This window comes from Trachypithecus francoisi, unplaced genomic scaffold (genome assembly GCF_009764315.1).
Source record: "Trachypithecus francoisi isolate TF-2019V2 unplaced genomic scaffold, Tfra_2.0 Lachesis_group21, whole genome shotgun sequence".
In the NCBI taxonomy this organism is placed as follows: domain Eukaryota; kingdom Metazoa; phylum Chordata; class Mammalia; order Primates; family Cercopithecidae; genus Trachypithecus; species Trachypithecus francoisi.
The window spans coordinates 15531845-15559363 of record NW_022681467.1 but is presented as its reverse complement, the minus strand read 5'-3'; the positions used below and the strand labels follow the sequence as shown (position 1 = coordinate 15559363).

Here is a 27519-nt window from a genome sequence, read left to right as displayed (position 1 = left end):
CCTGACCTCATGATCCACCCGCCTCGACCTTCCAAAGTGCTGGGATCACAGGCGTGGGCCACCGCACCCAGCATATCATAGTCTTTCAAGATAGGTATTATTACCTTCTCTATTTTACAGGTGAGTGAGAGTGAGTTCCTGAGTCATTAGTTACATAGCTGTTACCAAGATCACTCAATTGCATATACATCAGCCACCCATTCCCTATCTATACTGTCAATGAATCTTTAAGAAAATAAAAACTTTCGCTTAGGCAGAAATACTTTTATGAGAGTTAAGGCCAAAAAACTGCTGGCAACATTTAATTAAAAAACAAACAAAAAACAATCATCATATCTGCCTGGAGCATCACTTCACTGAGCTAAAAAGAAAATCGGCCACGCAAAAGCTGACTTATTCACAGGTATTGCACTACAAGAAGGCATCCATGCTTCCACCCAAGTCGCTCAGAGGAAAGAAACTGTTGTGTGTTACTTTTGTGAGTAGAGAAGAGAGCACTTAACGAAATTTTCATAAGTGAATTTTCATGCCACAGGCATTCTCTGTGCAAAATCCTTTGGAGTAATGTTAGGCATATACTGGCACCCACAGTAATATTTTAATGTCTTCGGCTTGCTTAATTAATTTTCTTTCAACATATGTTGAAAATACATGTTGCACATCAATATCTACTAATAAACACTAATATAACATTAAAAATGTTCCACTAAGCCAGACACCAGGATATTGTTGAATATCCAGATATTTAGTACACATAGATGGACTTAAACCTATTTGGAGCCCATCTACCTGTCAACTGTGTTTGTAGTCTTGTGATACTATCTGTGACTCAGTTTTAAATATGATCTCATTTATATGTGGAATGTAAATAAGTTCATCTCATAGAAGCAGAGAGTAGTAAAGGTAGTAGAGGCTGGGGAGTAGAGGAAGAGAAGGGGTAAGGGGAGATATTGATCAAAGGGTACAAAGTTTCTGTCAGACTGGAGGAATAAGTTGTAGTGATGGATAGCACTGCATGAGGACCACAGCTAATAACATTGTATCATATATTTCAAAATTGCTAAAAGAAGAGATTTCCAATGTCCTCACCACAAAAAAGTATGTTGGTGATGTGATGGATATGTTAATTAGCTTTAATGAATCTTTCTATAATGTATACATAGATCAAAACATCACATTGTACCCAATAGATATAAATAATTATTTGTAAATTAAAAATTTGTTAATAAAAAATTAAAAAGCTGCTACTTCTCAAATATACTCACAGGTTAACTTTATCATGGGGAAAAGCAATGTCAGTTTCATCATGAACATCATTCTAGTTGGTCAGGTAGATTATTTAACTTGAATTAGTATACTTTTTTCCATGAGGTTGATAAAGATATTTTAATTTAAACTAAAAAAAAACTCCGGTTTTGTTTTTCTTTTTTGTTTTCTGAATTAGTCTTTGTAGGCAAGAAATTGTTCATTATTGACAGAGACAAAACATTCTAATGAGCGATGGAATTTTTACTCTTCATCTAAATATCATGTTAATATCTATCACAAAACATTATTGTCCTGTTTCATACAGAAACTGCAAGTTTATTTTGTTTGAAACATGGGGAAATAAACTCCTGTTTTGACCTTCTCTTTGTTGTTCTAGCTGTGTGTCATTGACACTGGCGTGACTTGCCATGGGAAGGTGTAATGAGGCAAGACTGGGATTGTAACAATTATTAACCTACAAATAAGCTATGGCAAAGTCAAGGCAAGCCAGAGTGACACTTCTAAATATCTCAGGAAATAGTACTCCTGTTTGAATTACTCATTTTGTTAGTTTGTTTTGATGAATATGGGAGAAATTAATAACTTTTAAATATAAAGAGTAACCTAATGTCATTAATTGGGCATTTCACATGGGCTGATAGGTTGCCCCTCCCCACCCCCGCCCCTTTGGTGGTAATTTATTGAGCTGGGAAAGCTTGAGTTCGGTGTAGCATCTGGTTTTCACTGATATCCTGCTGGTCTTATCCAATTTTCCAGCTGGGAGCATGAGGCACAGGGAGGTCGAATGACTTGCCTAAAGGTCACCTGGTAGCTCAACTGGGATTATAACTCAAAATCTTTCTGATTTTCCCATCCTTTGCTCACTGGACCACAAAACTCCCTTGATCCTGTCTCCTCAAGCTTGCCTGAGCAGGAAGCAAATGTTTAGACCTAGAAAAAAAAAATCCCAAATTAAATACTGGTCTAAATCATCTTTAAAAATGTGTGAAATTTCCATTGGTATAACTCTTAAGAAATACCTCATTTTCATTCTAACACCTGAGAATGTTTGTGACCATGGGAGTGTTGTCCCTTTCCAAGGAGTCACCATGGGAAAATCCATACCTATTGCTGCTTGGATGCTGCTTTGTCCAAAACATTTTAGGGACTCCTAAATTTGATGCTTGTGGTAGAATACAACCGCTTGAATATGTAGTGGACCTTGCTCATATTATACTCAAGAACAGGGCACTTGACTCCACCAAGTGCTATAAACTACCTGGCTCATCCTGTAGTAGAACTCTTAGGCTTGCTCCTCCCTCAGCCTGCAAATTCTCCCCATGATTTCCTCATGGCTGGCAACTTTTCATCATTCAGGTCTCAGCAGAAACAATACCTTCTCAGAGTGAGACTTGCTCCAACCTCCTGATGTAATGGCTTTCTTTGTCTGATGGCCCCATTTTTTTCTTCATTATATTTATCAGCATTTACAATTATCATTGATTTTATCTTAAAAATTCTGTATGTCCTAACTCTGAGCATAGGAGTCTGATCTGTCTTGTTTTCCAGCATATCCCAGACAATGTTCGATATTTAAAAGAAGCTCGATAAACACTTTTTGAAAGAAAGGATAGCCATTCCTGGTAAAAGAAGGTCTCTCTTCTCCTTATTTTTATTATCATTCAAAGAGTTTCAAAAGGTATGCCCATGAGGTGGTGAGGGCGGATGGAGATGACCCTCAGTCAGCCAGCCAGATCAGGTGAATTAACCTCGAAGGTCAACAGGATGACTGATGACAGCTGTCCCTGTCACATCACCCTTTCATCCATAGCTTCAGCCTTGGAATTGCCCTCAGGCATGGCTTGTGACTGGTGGAGGAAAATCAGTCTTGTTATATTTATAGTCACACTTCATTTTTGATCTAAATTCACACTGCCCACTTTCATCACCCATCTCATTTATACAATTGATACTTAATGATGACTGGTCACTTCCAAAAGCCAAATCCATACTCACAGACTGACTAATACACAGAATATAGAAGAAAGTGTCCCAACACCTGAACAGGAATTTCCCAAGTTTTTGTATTAACAGACATATTATGTTGTAATCTCCCAGACTGATACCTTTAAATAAATCTCTTGCTAAAATATTTAAGGTTGTCAATGGTTTTAAGACGCCAGCCAGATTATTTTCCAGACTTGCTTGGTATATACGAATTTGTGACTTTTTAGAGGAAATAAAACTGTATGGTACATAAATTCCTGCTGCTAGTGATGCTACACAAAAGCTACTCTGCATTTATAACCTGGCATCATTTTACATTATTTTACATCGGGACATCATCTTACAGATCAGGAGATAGGACTGCAGAGTGACTTTCTCAAGAGATGCTTCTGTGTTATTCTGGCATCCCAGTGAGTGCTTGCTGCAGACATTATGGAAGAAAGGCCCAAGCACCTGTTTACTCTGCCTTGCCATGAGAAGTCATTGTTGGCAATTTCGCCAACAATGTGCAAAACTATAGAAAGCCACTACACGATGGCCTGTGTGACTGTGTTGGAGAATTGGAGAGCAGTGATCTCAAGCAGTGAGCAGTTTCCCTTTCACGTAGCAAGCAGTCCTCTGGGGACATTTTGAGGTTAATGGAGAAAGGCACAGTGACACAAAGCACCTGTGGTACCTTTCTTTATGACTTTAGCTGCTCTTATAAAAACTACTGCTGCATGCTTTCATTGATTCAATGTCAATGTTCTGACCAACTTGGTTATGAGATGTCTAGTTCAGAGATATAATCATGCAGTTATTACAATCACAAAACCTCTAACTCCTGTGACAATCTATAACTGTCTGGTTGAGTGAAGTCAAGCCCCAAATTCATGTTATTAATAAAAGAAAGCATCTAACCAACAATTAGAACTAAAATGAATATTGAAGTTAACTTTTCTCTGATCTGTATATTTCAGGACAGACACCTGAAATGTTCTTAAATTCTTTCACATGGTTCCCCAGATAGCCTGTACCCCTTTGCTGTGAAAAGTGTGGTAAATAACTTGTTGGCTTTTTGAGTGGTCCAGTCACTATCTTGTCTTCCAACAATTATTTTGTTTTTATCATTAGGAAAGAATCAGATTGTGCTCACACTCATTCTGGAGAAGTCAGAAAGTCTCTCATTGGTAGGCCTGGTATTGAGAAAAAAGGATGTCCCATTAAGGCGTTTTTTAGTTTGTTTTAAGCCAACAAAAGTGTGATATTTTCTTCTTTTTTCATAACTTATATTAAAGCACCACCCAATATTCCAGGTCCCCAGAGAGTCATACAATTTCTGTCATTAAAGTAATGCTGGGAAACCAAACTGGGAATTATTTTAAAACAGAGGCATATGTCTGTATTCGGAAGATAAACCCCAGACACAGTTCACACAGGACACACTGATAAGTGTAGTATAACCTCAAAAGAGAGAAAGCATATTTCTTAAAATTGTTTTCCTGATATCATCACTTGAATTTTGCACTTTGGTTATTTCTTTTGAGAGACAGAAGTGACTTTGGAGAAGGAATTGATAACTTATTTCATATAGTTGACAATGATTTTTTCCATTTCATTCAGATGAATGATTCTGTAGACCCATTTCCTATTATTGATCATGTTGACATTAGAAGGACTCTAAAGATGGGAGAAAAGTTTGTGAACAGAGCTACTGAATTACAGCCAAGTCATAACATCAAGAATGTGCACTCGGTCAGTGCCTGATTGATGATGTTTTGCAACACATTGTGTGACATCATGGGAAAATTTTCATTTTTATTGCTTTTAGGAGTAAACAACCTGATTCCTTGGGAAATATTTTGCACCATCTTTTTCTATAAAGAAGCACTTTTTTTCCCCCTGAAAATACTGCTTTACAGTCATTTGATTTTATGAGGAATAATCAGAGGATATGATTGGAAAAAAATAAGAAAAATGAAATTCCTTCTACTCTGATTCTTCATTCATTTATTCATTCATTCAACAATATTTATTGATTGTCTACTATGTTAAAGTGCAATATAGGATATTATCTTAATTAGATAACAAGTAGTGGATGCAGATGTTGTATGATGATTCCATTCTGTTGTGGAAGTAGAACTAGCAACAATTGTGGTATAGTTATTGCTATGGTCTGAATGTATCCCCCAGATTCATATATTGAAACATAATTGCCAATGTGACAATAATAAAAGATAGGGCCTTTGGAAGGTGATTAAGTCATGAGGGCAGAGCCCTTATGAATGAAATCGTGCTATTATAAAAGAAGTGTAAGGGAGCTATTTACCTCTTCTGCTCCTTTTGCTCTTCTGCCTTTAGCCATGTGAGGACACAGTGTGTGCCCCTCTGGAGGAGGTAGCAACGAGGCAGCATCTTGGAATCGGAGACCAGAGCCCTCACAAGACACTGAGCCTGATGTTACCTTTATCTTGAACTTTATATACCCTAGAATTGTGAGAAATAAAGTTCTATTAGTCAAAAATCACCGAGTGTTAGGTATTTTATTATAGCAGCACAAATGAACTGACAGTTACATACAGGGTTTTAATTTGCAATGGCTCCCACTTCCAGTCCCAAACTTGGCATCTCATGAAATAGAATGAATGAATACCATTTCCAGGGAGGAGGAAAGTACAGATTCTGGAGTGTCAAGATGACTATGATAATTGATACTCTTTGCCCCAGATTCCAATGTAGAAAGAGTAAAGTGGGAGATACATTGGCCACACAATTTTATCTATCTCCACAGGCAAAAAAAAAAAAAAAAATGATAGAGGTCCTCCACCTTTTAAATATCTTGAAATGTCAAGAAAGAGAGAAACATCTGAAAGGCACAGAAAAAGCGGGTGGGTAGGAGAGAAACTCTAACATTAATGGGGAATAGAATTTCTCTTGCACTGTCCACAATACATATGTTTGTTAAAAAGCAAGAGGCGGGGAAGACATGCATGCCTGATGTTGAAGAAAAGCCTATTTGTGCCTTACACACTGGAGAAATTGTTCAGGAATAGTTCATCCATGTGAAAATATGACCCATGTCATTTTGCCAGAGTCATTAAGACACTGAGCTGCTGAGTAAGGTCTGATTGGGTAAATTCAAGATCCTGGGGGTGTACACACTTCCTAGTGCCCAGTTTTTCTAAGATGCAAAAAAAAAAAAAAATGTCATTGGAAATAAGGTTATGGAGTGCCACTTGCGTGGGCGAGACAAGGTCTCGATAGGGTGGGAACCAGCCAGATCTCAGACATGGTCCATTCTTTTAGATTCTTCACCATTTTCTTAGTGGGCAAAATGAGAAACAGAGAATAAATACTCGGCACCAGTAGCAAGAAGAGAACAGTGGTATTTACAGATGAGAAAGAGGGAAAGGTTACAAATCATTTGTGAAATGAATTTCCCATTCTCTTTTGACTATTGTCATATTCATGTTTCATAAGCTCCAAAACTGTCTGGAGATAAAATTCAGATCATTTGTTATAAAAAGAAATGGCTTTTTAGAGGAGCTTAGAGGACATGAAAGCTACATTTGAATGAATAAATACTCAAAGGCGGGCAATAAACGTTGAATAATGGACAAGCATTTCTTTAATACTGTGGAGAATTGCATGAAGTTTGAGGACCTCCTACAAGAATTCAAAATAACTAATTGAAAAACAAATAAAAAACTTATCATCTAGCAGTTACAGTTTTAACTAGGTTAGGATAAATGACCAGTTCAGTCTCAGTATTACTTTTTTAATAGTTGAATTGACATTTGTGATGGGCAGGCTTATTGCCAGTGTCCCAGGTTCTCTCTTATGCAAGAGAGTGATAGAGCAATCATGCACTTCATTTGATGAATACAAACAAAATCTTATTAATCTACGATAAACCAGACCTTTAGTCTCTCGGGACCTCAGTTTCCTTATCTACAAATTAATGATGTGTGACTATTTGATTTCCAAATTTTGTTCCTTGAATTATGTAACGTTTTCCATCTTCAGTATTTCAGTAAAGGGGTTTTATAATTTGAATGCAGGTCTTGGAACTATTTGTATTTCTAAAAATTATATGTAAAATAGTCCCATTATAATCTTTTGGCAATACTATCTAAGCATGTGTGAGAAGAAAAATTCCTGGGTTTCTCATTAGCTGCTAACTCTATTTAGAGTTTCCGGAGTTTTTAACATTTTAATGTAACGGCAGCTTACTTTTTTATCAGGAAAGGAATTGAGCAGGGTGGACCTGGCATTGAACCTGAGTGCACCCATCAGTTTTAGTGTGACAGGTTCCAAAATGTCCCCTAAATTAAAGGCAGAGGATTTATTTTAAAGGACTCCTTTGAAAGAGATATATCTTTCTGCTTTTCTGCCTTATGGGCCTGCAGGCATGCTTCAAGCTACTTAGATTAAACAGCTTGAGAACTTCTAGTTATAAAAGTTTTTTTTTTTTTTTTGTCAAGAACTAAGATGTGGTTTTCAAACCAAATTGGCAGGTACTTACAGAACCATGGCTCTGAGCAAAGGAGTGGAAACATGAGACTCTTATAAAGATCTCACCACCATTAAGAAGTTTCTTTCAAGACGCTGGTATCAGTCCACTGATAAAATGTCATAAAATAACTGCCATCCCCACCTTTTATAAGAGCAGCCCTTGGATTAGCCAGAGCTGCTGGATTGTAATAAGGAAATGTGTGTTTAAAAGATGAATTAAAGGAAAATATGACCTTCAGGTTACTCTGGTCTGTTGATGGGGTCAGGGGAAGGAAGGTTCAAAACCTCGTAGGAGAGGGGTCAGTCTGACACTGGATGCGAAAGTTCACGAGTCTGCATTATAAATAATATAAGTAGGAAATGAGTGTTTACCCCTCTCTAATGTTAGCAAACTGGAAGGATAAGATGGCTTCCTTTTGACGCGAAAAAGATCTAAATGTGAGATGCTATTTTAAACAATGAACAGCTGTTTCATCTTGAACTAAAAAGAACAAAGAAAACACCATCAGATCTACATAGACTATATCGTGGTTTCCCGTGTGTTTGTGTGTGTGTGTGTGTGTGTGTGTGTGTGTGTTCCCTTCTTCTTTTTTTACTTATGATAATTGAAATGTCATTTTATCCTGGATGTTTTCTTTTCCAACCAGGGACATGAAAAGTTAAAATATTGAAAAATTTCCTTTTCATCATTTTGAACAAAAACAACTTTTCATTGCTTTAACATGGATTGTTTTCTTTGTTAATCCAACAGAGATTAATGCTTGGAATGCTAAAATGTGTACTTAAGGGAAAAATCATGATGGTCCATGGGTAATATATTTTAGGTGGGACTAAAGCAACAGAGTGGCATTCTATCATAGTCTAAGAGATTTTCCCCTCTGGAGAACAGCTGTAAACATAAAGGTAGCTTAAGTCACCGACTTAAGAGATTTCAATTATCCAGTTAATGTCTGGGAATACTAGCATTGGATTTACAGAGAAATTTAGGCACTAAGGTTTGATGTTAAGAAAATGAATTTCTGATTTTCAGAGCAAACATTTTGGAAATTTAACTCAAAACGCCTCTAAGATCCATATGTAAGTCTCTATAAATGTGCATTAATATATAAAATTATTTGTCTTGGTTTGAATTTTGTAGTGGAAGTTGCTGAGGCTGAATGCATAGAACAAAATTTTATGTATTTAGTGAGTATCAGTTTTATTTAATTTTAATTCTCCATAGATATTTATGTTTGTCATCCCAATCTAATTTTTGGAAAAAAGTAAAAGTGAATTACATTAAACTTTATTCTTCCAGGTAAGAAAATACACACACACACACACACACACACACACACACACAAGTTAGTTCATTTTACCTGGAAACATATTCCATTAAGTAAGCAAGAAAACAAACACACTCAAAAGTTTATTTACATATCTGTTCCTAAATGGCTGGCACATAAGATTGTGGCCTTTCGTGTCCTTATTTTTTTAATTTGAAGGAATTGTTTTGTTTATCTCTTTTTGGTTATATAGCTGCAGAAACTATGTCTAATATTTTAGATTGTTTCTAGCTCTCTTTTTAACTCATGACACACAATTTTAGTTAACTTTTCCTGAGGCTTAAGTCTTTCTCACTTTTGTTTTTGATATAAAAGATTAATTTCTTTAAATTAGGAATAGGAAATTTTAGGCCAGAAACTGCTAGTTTTCCTCTGATATAGATCTAAGGATACTAATTTGTAAAACTTTAGAAAAAGAAGAAAGAAGAAAAAAATTGTGCATGATTTTCTTTTTTAATCCAGACTTGGTTATAGAGTGCATTCATAAATTGTCCTGTCACCGTCTAGGACATGAGTTCAACTCCAATTGGTTTAATGGCCACAAATGTTTCCTTAGAAGAATTCCGGATTTCTGGATGGAGGAAAGAATGTCAGGGATTCTCAGGGCAGGTTGAAAATCAGCCCCCTCCCCGCAAGGTGGTCTTGGGCGGTAATCACACCCCGCTGATAGGATCTGGCAGTTAAAATAGATGGAGGTCAGCCTGTCATTTTGTCTATTTAAATAAGTCACTTGTGATTAAGGATAAGCAGCAAGTTGTCTTTTTTTTCTCTCTCACTTTTGAGACTTTTACTTGCATCTATTTCTCTCGTGTTTCTCTTCTTCTTGTATATTTCTTGCTTTCATTCTCTTTGGCCTTTTATATGGAAATTGTTTGTGTTTTTTTCACCATTCCCCCACTTGGAGATATGAAATAGGGGACAAAATATAGAGAGCAAAATGGTATTCAGACTGAGAATTTTACAATAGTACTATATATTTTCTGATATGCAGAGAGAGTCTAAACTTAGGAGTCTCTGCCATTTCTTTCTTTGTTAGGTAAGTTACTAGCATCTACATTATGCAATCAAGTTCATGGTAATTTCTCTATTTGCTCGGGTCCTTTGGTAGAAAACCTTATTTTTAAATTAATTGATGTATAATTTTGTGCAAATAGCCATGAGGGCTGTATTTGCTTTTAGGATTTTTCTTGAGCACAAAAGATCTTCATGTGATCATGTACTTTTTCCAAAATAGATTGGCTGTTACACAAAGTGGAATCAATGATACATAAGTCTTTGCCTCTGTCAATCACTTTGCTGAAATTGTTTGCCAAATGTCACCCTGAAATCCTGTTTCTCTTTCTCAGAGGTTTGGCATTCAGTGCTCTTCCACCTCTTGACTCTTCCTGCTACCTGGGCCATACGGAAGGGAGGGCTTTCAAAAAGGCAACAACACCTTGTTGAGTGAAAATGTACTTGAAATAAGTCCAGCCACCTCTTGGGCTCTGTCTCATCCTCTGTTCACTTTTTTCACTGTTCATTTCTGAAGCGTCTGGCTTTGTACAGGTTTAATCTGATGGTGCTAACCTCAGCTGTATTCTGTAAATCTTGCTTCCTGCCTTTGGGCAATAATCTCAGGGCATTTAAAATATGCATAGCCTGGAAATGCCAAAGCATTAGAATCACCAGAGCAATGCTTAACCAGTGGCAGACAGGAGTTAGAGCATCATTTGGGCAGATGATTCTGGAGCTTATTCTATAGGACTATTCAACATTTCCCAATGGTGTTGAGTCCCAGTTGGTCAGAGTTGTGGTCTAAATGCACTGTGAATCAGGATTTCCCAGTCTTCTGTTCCTATTCTTGGTATCATTTCCTCAATGCACAATTTGCCCAAAGCTCTAGTCTCAGACTCTGCTTTCCAGGAGAACTTGATCTAAAACAAAATGAAGAAAAATGAAACCCTAAGTAATCTTCCTTCTAATGTGATTTGCTGCCTCATATTATGGTAATTAAGTATAGGTTTATCTTTCCTAAGAAAAAGTTTGGTTCTTAACGTTGGGGAAAAATATAGTCAGCCACTGCTTTATGGCAAACTCTCTGCTGGGACCGAGGGATACAATGTTGGAAGAGAAGAGGCCACTGCTGTCTAGTGTTTATCCTCTTTGGATATTTCATTATAGAAGCCCAACAAATTGTTTTCAAAAGCAGCCAAACGATATATCTTAAATTCACATATAATTCCTTTGGTTAAAGATGTTATACCTGTGTTTGTCACAGGACACTATAAATAACCTTTTATAGAAAGCAATTTGGTGCTGCGGGAATCAAAAAGGAAGCCAAAAGTTAAAGCCCACCAGGGCAGGGTTTCTCCAGATGTTTTGAATGAGATTTAACATGAAGCAAAAGGCCTGGACTGACAGAGGAAAAAGAGAAAGGCATTGCATGGACAGAGAATAGGGAGAGAGAAGGCTTTCAATTCTAGACTGTGGATACCTAAGTATGGATGCATACAGCCACTCTTCCCTGACTCAGGTCCTACAGGAAGTTGCATCCTATGAATGGTTGACAATGGATAATTGTTCCACAAAAAATAAAGTTTTGGAATAAAATAAATTTGAGAACAGTTGCATATTACATTCAGAATTCAGAGATTCTCAGCAGACGTTGCCACATTAAATATCCCTGAGAAGTACTGCCATGAAAAAAATAAATCCCCAGAAAACAAAGTCTTTGGAAGTGAGCATTTTCAGAACTATTGAGACTATGACATCTTTTGCATTGGGATGTTGTTCAATCATCTTGAGGCACATTGGTATTCTAGAAAGTGGATTTTAGAAAATTCTGGAAGACAGCAAGCAGTCCTGCAAAATTTAGCAAGGACTGGGGATGGAGCATGGGAATGGGGGAGAACGTCACATACTACATAGATGTATTTGAGTTTGACATGTCAAGCAATTAGATGCTACTATGTCACTCCAGGAGAAGGCACAGAAAAACCCCTATTTCTTGTAGGAGAATTTAGCAAGTCAAAATCACTCTTCCAAGTTTATACTGGCATTTTCATAGCGCTGTTAGATTTATCACTTCCATTGTTGAAAAAGCAGCATAAAGAGGGATTTTGTAGACTGATGCCTGTGTTTAAATCTTAACTTCCTTGCTTCCTTATGACCTTGGTTTCTTAACGTCTCCATGCTTCTGTTTCATCACTTAACAATTATGGGCATGGTGATAATGGCACCTAACTCACAGAGTTGTTGGAAGAATTAGACAAGATGCAATAACTAAAGCACTTAGTAGAATGTCTAACACAGAGCATGTGACTGAGAAAGCAGAGCACATTTATTTTTAGAGGAATAGTATTGTGTGACGGCAAAGGCACAAACTTAGGGACAGTCAGTCCCAAATTTAAATCCTGTCACTGTACTTTATTGGGCTTACTAAATACTTTACATCAGTGTTACTACTATAAAAACTGAATAATAATGTATATCTTACAGAGTTATTGTACACATCAAAGATCATGATAAAATGTCAAGGACAGGGAAACTGTTCAAGAAATAGTTGCTGGTATAATTATTGTTACTCTACAGTACTCCTCCACTTCTTATTAGTAACAGAATATTGCTCTGAAACCTTCCTCAATCTCCTTCTGAAACTGTATGAATTTGCTAAATAAATAAATGCATGAGTTAATAGTCTTCTAACTGGGGATGTCAGACAGTGAGACACCAAAGAAGATATAACTGACATATAACTGACAGTGAGATCATATTCTGTGCCATGAAAATAAAAATCAGTATATTTTATCCTTGTTGTATAGACAGAGAAATTAAAATAGAAAAAAGACTCATCTCTGCATTTTGTTTTAGACCCAAATGCAATGTTTCTTACGTTAATTATTTTTTAACAGACACATAGGGTGGGAATCCAGTAATAAACTTTCCTGTTTTAAATCTGAATCATCTCTTAGGGTTTTTATTGAGAGGCAGATTTAACTTTTCCTTTGTATAATATATTGTAATAAAATTTTTTATTCTAAAATATTTCTTACGAGAAGTCTTAAATTTACAAAATAAGGACTCTGTCTCCCATATCAATGTCAAACAACAAAGACAGAATTCCAAAACCTTTTTTTTCTTCTTTTTTTGCATTAATGCCTTGTCAGGCTTTACTATAGACCAGGCTTGGAAAGACCGTTTTGCCAGGAGACATGCAAGTTGTGATCTTGATGTGTGTTATGTGATTTTTCATATGAAGACTTATTTGGAGAATGTTTTTAAAAGAAACACACAATTTATATTGTAGTCCATGCAACCTGAATTGTGCCTCATAGGCATGTTTGACCACGTAATCACTCAGTACCTTTCTTGAAGGGATATCCTCTCTTGGGATGAATATTTTATAAAAAGGACACAGAGCCTCATGGTTATTTTGGTCCATTGAAACATATTTCTCCAAGAGTCCAAGAATGAATTAGACAACTGCAGGAACGAACACATTCTTATTTCAAAATTTGGCCATCAGTATGTCTTTATGTTTAAATACTCTTTGTCAATGTACCGTAATTTCTAATTCTTATAACACTGAAGGGACAAAAAGTAACTCCTATTTGTGAGTTATTTTAGAGTTTATGAAGCATTTTCATTCACTTGACCTTTGTTAAGGTGTTTGGTGAATTACTTTCACATTTTAGGGAATATGATATTTAGCTTAAAAACATTAAATGCAATAACCAAAAAAGTCAACACAAGTGTTTCACATAAACCGCAGCGATGCCTAATTCCCCACTTTCACAGTTGTTTCCGTAATGTCCTCTAACCCCTCCTTCATCCTTTCCAACAGAGAGAATGTCACTTCTAGACATTTGGAGTTAGGTTTGACGAGAGAAATTTAAGGTTGCAATGTAACGTAGCATGGGTTTAGGGTGGGATCTATTTCCTTGCCATTTTCCTGTTTGAGTATAGACTAACTTCTAAAAAACAAACAAACAAACAAACAAACACAAAAATATAATTGATTAAGCTATGACATAGCTCTTAAAATTTTGCTCTCTTTAAATTTTCTATATGTAGTAGGCACACAAAAGAAGAAATGCTGGATTTTAACTTTAACTATTTGCAAAAATTTCTAAGTGTTTTAGTCTACATTGTTCTTTAAATACATACACAAATATATAAACACAAAAGCTCAGCAAGAAAGGAAAAAAAAAAAAACCTGACAATTTCTTATGATGAAGAACAGATTAAAGCTAGCCAATTTGTGATGTTATTATACTTGGGAATTTTTAAAGGAAAGAGCCAAGGTCTCTAAAGACTGAAATTGGAGCATCTTTTTGATATTAAATGCATCTCTTATTACACATTTGTATGCTAAAATAAGAAAAATCTGTCTAGGGTAAGGAGTGGAAGTTCTAAACAAGTTGCTTTACATGTGCAAAACTTAATTTTTCAATTGAAATTTCAAAAGTATTTTAACAGGCAAATTTTCTATTCTTCAACTTAATGGTAGCCACATGGCTGAAATCCTTTTGAAAATGGGTATCATGCTTGATATTTATCTAACATATTATATGACTTAGAGCTCTTTGACAAATACATTGAATCTTATTGTCCCAGCTGATTTGCTGGGAGAAAAAGAAAAGTGGAAGAGATGGGTATCAGGAGAGAAAGTCTAGTATTCAATGACAGAATTGGTCTCCAATCTGACAGAACAACAACATCATTAAAATTTGAGAAGGCACTTTAGGCCTTACAATAATCCTCAACCCAAAGGCAAAAGAAGGCTAAAAATAGGGACATATAATTAACAGTCTAAAAATAGACTTGGCTAGTCATATGGAAGTCATTATAGTCTAGAGGTTAAAGGGGCTGAGGAGGGTAGAAAGCAAATCAAATATTATTGCATATTAAACACACTACCTATAAACATAGTCAGTAAATGCTTTACAGAGTTCAGCTCAATCCAGTACAATTTTATATAAGAAAAATATTAAAGCGCAAATTTTCATTTCCTAATGATCAAAGAAGTTTTCTTGGAAAGGTATGTTTGGCTTTCATCCAAAAGGCTTCCTTTGGTTTAAGATATGCCTGTCATGCTGTTGATATCATGGGGATTCTTTCTTTCACAAAAGAAAAATAGAGTGATTTTTAGATCACTTTTTCTATTTAGGATAAAGATGAGTTCTTTCAACATAAATAACATTTCCCAAGAACAAGTAATTAGGCAAAAAATATTATTACCAACAAAGATGCACCTAGTTCATGGAACCAACAGGCTACAAAGGGTTCCCCAATTTTTTTGTAAGATGAAAGCAATCAATGTGTGTGTGATTTCCTTCATTTTTATTGTTAATGTGAGAAGATGTAGGAAATATTATTACTATTACTGTCAGTGGGAATTACTCTCATGGTTACACAGTTTCCAGGCCTTTCGTATGTTTGCAGGGTCTTACACTTGTTAACAACATTTCCTAGAAGGCTATGAGAAAACCTTAAATTGACTCTCTTTACTTTTAAACATCTATCTGGGTTAAAAAAAAAAAAAAAAAAGTGGATGTGTGAAGGAGTGATTAGATGTTGCTTAAAATGGAAAGCAGCATACTAATGTGGAAGGAACACAAGTGTCCTGTCTGCGGCTGAGACTGGGATTGGGAAACAGACTGTGCCTTGTATCAGGTTTATGGTTTTAGCCAAGAGATTGATTTATCTTTCAGAATCTCTTTCTTAGGTTTCATCTGCAAAGCGGAAATAATAGTTTGTGGTATTTACATTGGGTATTGTAAATATCTTATGAGAAAATGTACATAGAATCTTTAGGAACACTTGGTCTTGGTATATGACATTGCCCAATAGTTGATAGTAGATGCTAATATTGCTATTTATCAATTTCATCTAGTTAAATATAAACTCTTATGTGTTCATAAGACAGATAAGACAAAGTTGCATTCAAAAAGCTTGAAACTTCATGGATAAGAACAATTATGTTCTTTCCAATTTCCATCCATTCCATTCAAATTTCAAGAATATTTCTCAGCTCTCCCTATTGGTTTTAAATAATTTTTACTTTCTTAAATAAGGTCATTCCATCAAAATCTATTTTTTTTTTTGTTGCTGTAATATCAGCGGTACCCTTTATGCCAAATAATAACTCTTATCTGTGTATTGATTTTATTTGCCAAACTCATATGCATATGATTGGTTCTCATTTGTAAATAAAATAAATAATAGAATCTTAAAAATTATAAAAATGAATGTAAAAATAAATTCTTCATAATTTTTTAAAACCATGTTTCTTAAATTTCTTAAACTTTTTTCCTAAGTAACTTGCCTTTCTATTGTTGTTTTCCATAGAATTTTTCCATTGTATTTCCTATATGGTTGTTATTTATGAATACGGAAGTATCATGTTCCAAATAACAAGCAATTGTCTTACTCAATTACTCAACAGAAAATTGAATTTTCTGTTGAATCATTGGGGAATCTTTCAAATGTCACAATATTTGATAATTGTGATAACTTTCTCTCCCTTTTGTCTGAATTTTTATACTGCTCATTTTTCTCTTGTCTAATTATATTGGCTAGTACCTCTAGTAGAATGTTAACTCTGGTGATAATAGCAGACATCACTGTATTTTTTTCTAGCATTTTTGGGAATGTCTCCAATGATACTGTATTAAGCATAATGCTGAGATAATATATTTTATTAGGTTAGAAAAGTATCTACCTATTGCTATCTTGTTGAATGCATTTATCAGAAGAGATTTTAAGTTGTGTTGATTTTTAATGTAGTTTTTTTTATTTTTAGAACTATTAGTATGGTGAATTATATTCATTATACATTTATTAAAATTAGTGACTTCTTTTTAAAAGTTGGAATATAATTATATATAATATTAACTCACAGTATTTGACTTCTGAAAACTTGCCTGTGCTTGACAAAATCTGTACCAAGTCATTTTGGATGACATTTTTATTAAGTTGTAGCAAAATCATTTTTTTGAGTGAATATTTTATCAACAGAAACATCAACTACATTATTTACTGTATAAAAATAATGTAGCTTTATAAAATATTGTTGCTTTTTTATTTTTCTTTTTTATGTTATTTTTAGTACATTTATAAGATTCAAAAATTAAAAAAATTAAAGATACATAATGAAAGTCTCATTTCCTCCTCTGCCCTGTCTTTTCAGAGCTCACTCTTGGCCTTTTCATAGGTACCGCTGCTTTCAGTTTTTGTATAACCTTCCCATGTGTATACACGTGTACAGACAAATATGAATAAAGATTCTCCCTTTTACACAACAGATAGAAGAGCATGCAAATTTCCCGCACCTTGCTTTCTCATTAGCAATATAGTCTCAAGAACATTCCACCTCAGTAGATATAAAAATTCGTCATTTTTTTATAGTTGTATATCATTCCATTATATGGTATATTACCATTTTTACCATTTTCATATTAGTGAACATTTAGAATGCCTGTAACATTTCTAAATTACAATGTGGAAATGAATAGTCTCCAAAAATCAAAATGTGTATTGATAAAACTGATAAGCGCCGTTTTTCTTGTTGTTGTTGTTGTTGTTTTTGCCTTGAAAGAGGAATTGTAAATTGTTGTATGGAGATACATTTGGCAATAGATATCCAAATTACAAATGCTGGTTCTCCTTAACCCAAGAAATCCACTTCTGGGTAGAGATTCTCTTTTCCCTACAGGTTTCAATGGTGTTTGGGTTACAAATCGGAAAGAGGCCATCTTGCTCCTAACTAAAGAGCTTCTGCACAGCAAAAGAAACTACCATCAGAGTGAACAGGCAACCTACAGAATGGGAGAAAATTTTTGCAATCTACTCATCTGACAAAGGGCTAATATCCAGAACCTACAAGGAACTCAAACAAATTTACAAGAAAAAAACAAACAACCCCATCAAAAAGTGGGCAAGGGATATGAACAGACATTTCTCAAAAGAAGACATTCATACAGCCAACAGACACATGAAAAAATGCTCATCATCACTGGCCATCAGAGAAATGCAAATCAAAACCACAATGAGATACCATCTCATGCCAGTTAGAATGGCAATCATTAAAAAGTCAGGCAACAACAGGTGCTGGAGAAGATGTGGAGAAATAGGAACACTTTTACACTGTTGGTGGGATTGTAAACTAGTTCAACCATTATGGAAAACAGTATGGCGATTCCTCAAGGATCTAGAACTACAAGTACCATATGACCCAGCCATCCCATTACTGGGTATATACCCAAAGGATTATAAATCATGCTGCTATAAAGATACATGCACACATATGTTCATTGCGGCACTATTCACAATAGCAAAGACTTGGAATCAACCCAAATGTCCATCAGTGACAGACTGGACTAAGAAAATGTGGCACATATACACCATGGAATACTATGCAGCCATAAAAAGGATGAGTTTGTGTCCTTTGTAGGGACATGGATGCAGCTAGCAACCATCATTCTCAGCAAACTATCGCAAGAACAGAAAACCAAACACCACATGTTCTCACTCATAGGTGGGAACTGAACAATGAGATCACTTGGACTCGGGAAGGGGAACATCACACACCGGGGCCTATTATGGAGAGTGGGGAGGGGGGAGGGATTGCCTTGGGAGTTATACCTGATGTAAATGACGAGTTGATGGGTGCTGACGAGCTGATGGATGCAGCACACCAACATGGCACAAATATACATAAGTAACAAACCCGCACATTATGCACATGTACCCTAGAACTTAAAGTAAAATTTAAAAAAAAAAAAAAAAAAAAAAGAAAATGAAGTTACTCACTACTATAATATTCAGGAAATTTTCTAATATGATTCTAGAAAAATTTCTTGCTATGAGAATATTTCTGAGTATGAAATCTGTTTTTTAAAAAATTTCCCATACCTTAAGTTCTAAGAGCAATAATATTAATCTTTGCTAGAGATTATTTTTATTTTATTTGGAATCATTTTTTCAATATATATTCTCTTTTTGCTTTCTATCAAATAAATCTACTACCTGACAGTTTGGTACATTTCAAGTTGAGGCTTGGAACTGAGATTAATTTCTCTTAAGAAGCCTTTGGCCCCCCTGCCACCACCCAATTTTGTTGATCTAATAAATGATTTAAAAAAAAAAAATCGGAAAAAGGGCGGAGCACGGTGGCTCACGCATGTAATCCCAGCACTTTGGGAGGCCGAGGTGGGCAGATCATGAGGTCAGGAGATGGAGACCATCCTGGCTTACACGGTGAAACCTTGTCTCTACCAAAAAAAATACAAAAATTAGCCGGGCGAGGTGGCGGGCGCCTGTAGTCCCAGCTACTCTGGAGGCTGAGGCAGGAGAATGGCGTGAACACAGGAAGCGGAGCTTGCAGTAAGCTGAGATCGCGCCACTGCACTCCAGCCTGGGCGACAGAGCTAGACTCCATCCCAAAAAAAAAAAAAAAAAAAAAAATCAGAAAAAGATTCCTGCTTTAGTTCTTGCACTCTATTTATATGAGGAAATATAATCCGAAGACTTAAAAGAACACGATAAATGCTTATTAGGATATCTATGTAGTAATATGTCAACCTTCTGAGACCCCTCTAAGCATCATGTTTTGTGTTTTTAAATCCTATGCTGTCATCGGGAATATATTTATATCTTTAACCAAATAATTTTAGATTTACAAACCTTGTAATTTCAAGTGCTTTCTCTCAGATTCATACTTAGGTAATTCTCATTATATTTTTCCCTTCCACCACGTCATTCCTTGGCCTCACTTTAGTTTTTTTCCCTTGGCAGAAAAGGTCATTCTGTTGACAAAAAATTATCACATCTTCTTATATATCTTTTCTTCACCCTCTTCCCACATAATCCCTTATGCCTCTAGCTGAATGGTTATTTTTATCTCTTTGGAGTTCTTTCCTTCATCCTTCCTCATTCCTTAATTTAAAACTGTTATTAGAATTAATTTATAATTAATTTTAACATATTTCATAGTGATAAGCAAGTAGGAGACTTCATCATGAAAATAATTGGCTCCCACCCCCACAATGAGCTCTACTAGTTCCATTCCCTTATAGACTATCTCTTTTAAGATTTCTGTTCAAGGGTTTCTGGTGGTTACCTCCATAATTTTAAATAATATTGTCATACTACATTTTTGTATGAAAGATGAAGGATAACTCCTATACAACACCTGACTCTTGCCACCCCACTTATTCCCAATTTTAATAGGTTTTTAATTTTTATTTTATTCTATTGAATTACTGCGTATATCTTTCATTTATATTTTTAAAGTTCTTTCTTTTAATCATTTGAATATTTCTTTGATTCTCTCTATGTATATTATGTTACCTTTCATCCTTACTCTTTCTGACACCTCTTTTCCCCATTTCTACTGTCTATCTCCTGGGTGATAGTTGTCAACTTTGATAACATTTATATTCTGTTCTCTTACTATAGTCAAATCTTTCCTGCCCTTTCTGTAAGTTGAGTCTCACAGGTGAAAACTAATAACACATGATTATAATGTAATTATTGTTCATTGTAGAGTCAAGTAGTGAGTTATAATTACAGTTGTTTTCTACTGGTACAAGATCTTAAACTCATTTGGAATTGCTATTTGGAGGAAGTGTCTAGTGCCAAGAGCAAATACAATTTCCCTTTTAAGTCTAAACTGAAGGCTGTAGCCTATGCTGTCCCATGAAAAACATTTGGTTTGCTTTTCTGTTTAGATAAATATTTTCTTTTTCTCCTGTAGTTATTACTTGCCTTTGATTTTTCTCATTGAGAGAATTATACACCCTATCACCCAATCTTCTTGAAGACTAAAATTAAAACCTATTTTATCCATGGAAGATGCACACTGTGACTTCACTGAGGCCATTTATTCTGGTACAAACTAACTGTCTCTGTGGTTAGTATTATAAATTTGTATATTGATTATGATAACACTAGATACTTTTATTTTTCGAAATTATATTTTACATTTCCTCAGGTAGTTGCTGTAATGGAAACTCTTGAGAAACTTTTTTTTTTTTTTTTTTTTTTGCCTTTTGTGCTACCAGTCCTTTCTTCCACTCTAAGGTTTACAACAGTTTTAAGTTTGCTATGAGTGTTAATTTGCATCTGTTGATAATGCAGCTTCTAAATGAGATCAACATTTTGATTATTATTTAGTTATCTTGATTCCATATGCAGGGAAATGGTCCACTAAAAGGGTCAATGAAAATCACTGGTTCAAGGTCTCTAAGTGTAATTCTTGGGTCAATCACAGCTATGTAACCTTATCCATTTCCTTTAATATCTTTTGGACTCCTTTTTTATGTCTTTTGTGTATTTTGAGAGTATTCATTCCTTTCCACTCCCAATACCACTTTCCAAGGCCTCATCTCCTCTTTAGAGCTAGAGTTAGGTCCGCTCCCAACAGACTTCCCTGCTTTCAGAAGTCTCACTGAAACCCACCAAGGCACAACTTTCTCTGGCTCTAAGATATTCAACGACTCTCTAAGACCTTACGACTAAACTTCAAACTCGTAATTCTAGTACTTAAGTTCCTCCATGATCTAAGCAAATGCGACTAGTGAATAATAAGGCTAAACTTAACTAGATAACTTTAAACTCTTCAAATGCAAATTGCCTTTTCCCCTCTCCAATCTGGCTTATGCAACTCCCCATTCTTGAAATGCCCATTCCCAGTATCTGCCTCATGAAGTTCTCCTTATTTTCAAAGACTTCTTCAAGTTTAATGATCTCCATGGAGTGTTTTTAATGCCTCAAAACGGAAGTTGTATCTCCCTTCCCATGCTTCCTCCTAGCACTTCTTAAGATCAGTTCCACCGGGCGTGGTCGCTCACGCCTGTAATCCCAGCATTTTGGGAGGCCGAGGCGGGCGTATCACGAGTTCAGGAGATTGAGACCATCCTGGCCAACACGGTGAAACCCCGTCTCTACTAAAACTACAAAAAATTAGCCGGGCTTGGTGGCATGAGACTGTAGTCCCAGCTACTCGGGAGGCTGAGGCAGGAGAATGGCGTGAACCCCGGAGGCGGAGGTTGCAGTGAGCCGAGATCGCGCCACTGCACTCCAGCCTGGGGTACAGGGTGTGAGACTCTGACAAAAAAGAAAAAAAAAAAAAGGCCGGGCACAGTGGCTCAAGCCTGTAATCCCAGCACTTTGGGAGGCCGAGACCAGCGAATCACGAGGTCAGGAGATCAAGACCATCCGGGCTAATATGGTGAAACCCCGTCTCTACTAAAAAATATCAAAAAAAAAAATCTAACCGGGCGAGGTGGCGGGCAGCTGTAGTCCCAGCTACTCGGGAGGCTGAGGCAGGAGAATGGCGTAAACCCGGGAGGCAGAGCTTGCAGTAAGCTGAGATTCGGCCACTGCACTCCAGCCTGGGCGACAGAGCGAGATTCCGTCTCAAAAATAAATAGATAAATAAATAAATAAATATAAATAAATAAATAAATAAATAAGATCAGTTCCTTTTTAACAGAGCCACTTGCATCACATTCATTTCTATGTGAATGTTAGGTCCCAAGCTGGATGCATCTTCCTTGAGAAAAGGGGGTTTCTATCAAGATTATAGGTTTCTCAGTGAGCCCATCATTGTAGGATCTCCAAAATTATGTTGACTACAAGACTGAAGTTATAAAACGACATTAGTTATTCTTACCCTTGCTTACCTCACAGGGACATGGGTATGCCTTATTTGGAGGCAGGATTACCTAAATTTATGGAGCTATTCTGGGATGCCATTTAGTTTTATTTTTTCCTGAGCAGATGAATGACTAGGCACATAGTGTTCAGGGCACATTTGAAAAAAGAAATAGATGAAGCTGCAGCCAGCTTGAACTTCCCAATTTTTTAATGGAACATGATGCGAGATGTTTCATTCATGTGCCTGAAGAAATAAAGACAAATGAAAGGGCTGAGTTAATAAAAAGTCAAAATATATTTTATAGCCACATATAAATTCAAACATGAAAGCATTTAGTCATTCATATTACAGGCTGAAAAGCCCTCCTGGCCTAGCATTAGAAGAAAAAATTGTATGTCTTAATTATCTTGTGGACCTTATTAAAGTTGCAAGCTTGTTCCTCTTTGCTGTGTGTACTGAAAACCACTTCTCTCAACTCAATAAATAATAATAGCATCATAATTGAGAGATGGGCACTTAGAAGTTTCAGGAGAAAATATCCCCTGGGAGGGGGTATTTATACATGAGAATAGGAATTTTCCCTTACCTGCCAACAAACTTGGCTACATGAGCAGACAATATTTTATATCTTTCAGCAGGTGTGGAAAGCTCAAATATTGGCATTGCAGTTGTATGCCTGCAATGATGAAAACTAGATTAGGAATATCTGTAACTATTTTATAAACTGTTGGAAAGTAGGAAAAAACCCACAAATGTGTTTAAAGAAACAGACTGATGGTACAGGGAAGGTAGGAATTGGGGAATGATTTCATGGCAGTCTTAGTTTCAAATTAGCATAGATTTAAGATTAGTTTGTCAAATAAGGGTCATCTAGCCCAACTTCCTTGTTTTGTAAACAGGAGAATGGAAGTGTGATGAAAAAAGTAAGTCATTACTTTGTCACCTAATCTACAACTTATGATAGTGAAAAATAGGCTTTCTATGTCAGATAACACTTTTCTTTGAATCACAGAAGAGTTCTATTGATTGATCATTTAGTCATGTTTTTTTCATGCCTAATATCTTTCTTAAACAAATAAGTAGTTTTGCCCTTTCTTTCAATCCCAGAGATGGTAAGAATGAAATGACACCATAAACAATTATGCATTTAATATCTTTTAGAAGCCAGTATGAAATCAGGGGCCTTTAACCTAGCAACAACTGCCTCACTCTCCCAACCCCGCTTCCCAGTGCCCACCTTCCCAGAATCTATGAATAGAATCCAGGGGATCTGTGGATTAAGATGGGAAAAAATTACACTTTTATTCTGCCAAAAGACAAAATTACAACAAATTTAGTTTAAAGATTTCAATTGTTTTCTTTTTCTGATTCTAGAATCAAGCAACACCTTATTCTATAAAATAGAAGGAGTACTTCTAGGAGTTAAACAGAGGAGGCTGGCTTTGTACAGGAAAGCAGAAACAGAGAACAAAAAGTGGATTGGTCATTTCAAAATTACTTTCCTTGTGCAGGTTAAAGCAGACAGGACTTCATTATTATGCCTGCTAAAGCTGGCCTATTGGGGGACTTGGCAATGATCTCTCTTTCTCCTGATTTTTTGTAAGGACAGATAAACAACATTGTTTTGGTTGGGTGGAGTGGAACTTTAGCATAGTAGCTCCATTTTGGTTTGGTCTGGTGTGCTTAGCAGCTCAGTCCAAACCAATGCCCTCTTATAAATTTTATTTCATAATGTTCATCCCAAATAGAACATTTCTTTCAGTAATGAAAGTGAGCACAAACCGCAGTACCAGGACAGAGATATCTTCATATTGAATGACAGTTGTTGCAATAGCATGGTAGTTAACAGATTCACTTAAACTTATTAGGTACTCATTAATTTACTAATATAAGATATTCTTTTTACTACATCACACAAATATGTTTTTTAAAATTGCATTTAAAGAATAGACCTTCTTAGAATTCCTATGTATTTTATCTTATGCTTGAGAAAATATTATTTTCATGAAGGGTCTTAGGCTTCAACAGTTTGCCAAAAGACTTATGGCATAAAAAAGGACACAGATTTCTACATTAAATAATACCTTAAGATGTTTGGCTTTTGTTTATGGCTATTTAAAAAAAATTCTTTCCAACTATGCACCTTTGAAACTAGTTTTGACAGTGTTTTCTTCTTAATTCAAGCTATTATTCTCATTGACATTTGTTTTCTCTACCAGCCTCCATTAGAAAGAGAGCTTATTTTTTTGTAGACATTTTTATTATCACTTCTAAAATATTAGAATGTTGTTTTTGTCCAGGCATGGTGGCTTATGCCTGTAATCCCAGCGCTTTGGAAGGCTGAGTTGGGAGAATAGCCTGAGCTTAGGAGTTCAAGACTAGCCTGGGCAATATATGAGACCTTGTCTCTACTAAAAATGGAAACAATCTGCTAGGCATGGTAGCACGTGCTTGTAGTGCCAGCTGCTAACAAAGCTGAGGCAAGAGGATCTCTTGAACCTGGGAGACTGAGGCTGCAGTGAGCTACAATCACACCACTGCATTCTAGCCCTGCCACAGAGTGAGATGCTGTCTCAAAAAAAAAAAAAAAAAAAAAAAGTTGTTTTCTCCAATGGAAAGGAAAGGTCATTATTTTTTAAAGAATAAATTTAATATCTTTTCAAAATGTACTTTAAAATTCTAAAGCTTTTCCTAATTTAATGCTGGAATTATTCCCAAACATCATCAATTATTGGTCAAGATTTGCTGATGCAAAGAGATTACTCTTAAATCTGGAAAAAAAATATACAAATATGTACTTTTTTTTTAACTTTACTCTTACATGTAGTTGTTTGTGAATTATGCATAATATCCATATATATATAAAACAAGGCACCTTAAAACTATATGTTGTTGTTTGGAAATAGAATATTTCTTTTCTTTATTTAAACAAATAAATGAGTCTAAGGAATTGCTGCTGCCATGAATTAAGATTTAATCATAGCAAATAATATCTAAGACACTATGAATTAAGCATGTAAATGGTTTAAAAATTAAGAATAATCTCTCAGATATCAATTCTGCATCAGGTTGAATTTTTAACAGCTTGCATAGTTTTATCTATATCTTTCTAGAGATCAAATATCAGGGAGTGGGAAATAAGGGTCAGATGACACAAGCCAAATTAAAATGTGCAAATCAAGCAACACTTCACACAGTACTCACTTTTTATTCCTGATGAGAATGCAGGCTGGGAGTCTTATAAAATTTTTCCCAAGGCAGTCCTCTGGAAAAGCAAGGTGTAGCTGCCTTTACATTTCAGTTTGCAAATAACCCACTAGTGCTTTTTTCTTCTATGGTCACTGCTGGTCTTCTAAACATGTGGTAGCTGTGACACAGTAGTGGCTAAGTGATCACACATCATTACATCGTGCATACGTGATTTTTTATGCCTTCTCAACCACAGTGTAAGTTACAAGCAATTATTTTTCTGTCTCCTCAGTGTAATTACACTGTAATCTACAGGGACATGTAATTGCATAGACGGGTTCTGTACTGAATTACGCAGCTCTCAGGGGCTGTGTGAGACCCTGGGAGCCTTTTACCAGCTAGCAGCTGGGCGGTCTCTTTGTGTAAACCTGGTGGCCCGAATATGGGTTTTGCTGGAGGGAGATTTGCATCCCAGATGTGATGTTGGGCCACCAAGCAAACTGCCTAAGGGTTAGAGAGCCTGTCTGTTTGATATCCTGACCTCATCAAATGACCCCTTTACTTCTCATCCTCAGATTATGAAATGTCTTTGGAAAAAAAGGAAGCTCCTATGAAAGCAAAATTTTCATTGGTGGAAAATTTCTTTACCATTTAGAAATCTTTAATTTGTCGCTGTCAGATTCCATATACCTAGTAAGTACAGAATGCTTTAAAATGCGCAAACCCTTATACTTACATCTGTGCCCAAAGAAAACAATGAATTGGTTTACAATGACAAAATGCTAAATAAATATTACATGTTTCTTTCTTTTTTTTTTTAACAAGGCACAATCAAACATAACCTGTTAAATGTTAAATACATAACCTGATGATGTGGTAATTTATTACTCTTCCTAGTGTGTTAATCTGGAAAGGAGCAATCTTTAATTGTGAAGTTATTTATCAAGTGCTTTCTAAGATAGTCACTGAGGTGCCAGAGTTGGTCCAAATGAGAGTCAAAGAAATTCCCACAGAGATCGTTTTAAAGCTTGGATGATCTAATTTTCTGAGAGGAAAGCAAGAATGACATAGGTAAAAATCATTTATTCTTTGTCTCACTGGCTGATGCTCTCCTAGGAGAGTTTATGTTTTCACTGGCATTCACTACTTGGCTTAATGATCTATTCAGGTTCATGGACAGTGTGGGCAAATGCATGTTTTTCATGCTTCTTTTGGGTATGTATATGTGTTCCACTGCATGCTAGAATTCTTGTAAATTCCAAAAAAATTTGTTTGGAACAAGAAGTTCTTCACTTAGGAAGAAGGTTTTTGGGAGCAATCTGAGGAATTAGAACCAAAGCGATGATATGTGATTGAATCCTGTAAACAAACTTGTAAAATCCTTGCTTCAGCCTTTGATGGGAACTTTCAAGTAAGTGTGTAGTTATATAGTTCACTACCAGAACTTTCATATAGATTTATAAATTTCTGGAGCTATTTTTCCAAAAGTATTTTTAATAAAAGGAGTGTATGAACAATTAAAAAAAATAGTCTTCTCCCAAATAAGGCTCTTTTGAATATTTGTCTCTCAAATGGGCCTTTATTCAACAAATGGGGCATTTTTTGTTTGTTTGT

At 35.7% G+C, this 27519-nt stretch overlaps 1 long non-coding RNA gene across 7 annotated transcripts; it reads right to left on the bottom strand.

The window, feature by feature from the left end:
- Positions 1 to 1436: 1436 nt before the first annotated feature.
- On the bottom strand, positions 1437 to 26142 carry LOC117068457. Of its 7 annotated transcripts, XR_004431135.1 has the most exons (6): positions 25921 to 26142; positions 22742 to 22959; positions 19740 to 19861; positions 5564 to 5721; positions 4391 to 4430; positions 2904 to 3116 (listed from the first exon to the last, which is right to left on the bottom strand). It is a non-coding gene; the product is annotated as an uncharacterized LOC117068457 (long non-coding RNA). The 7 variants fall into 7 exon arrangements; XR_004431136.1 differs by lacking the exons at positions 2904 to 3116; positions 4391 to 4430 and adding an exon at positions 1437 to 2199; XR_004431132.1 differs by lacking the exon at positions 4391 to 4430.
- Positions 26143 to 27519: the final 1377 nt, after the last annotated feature.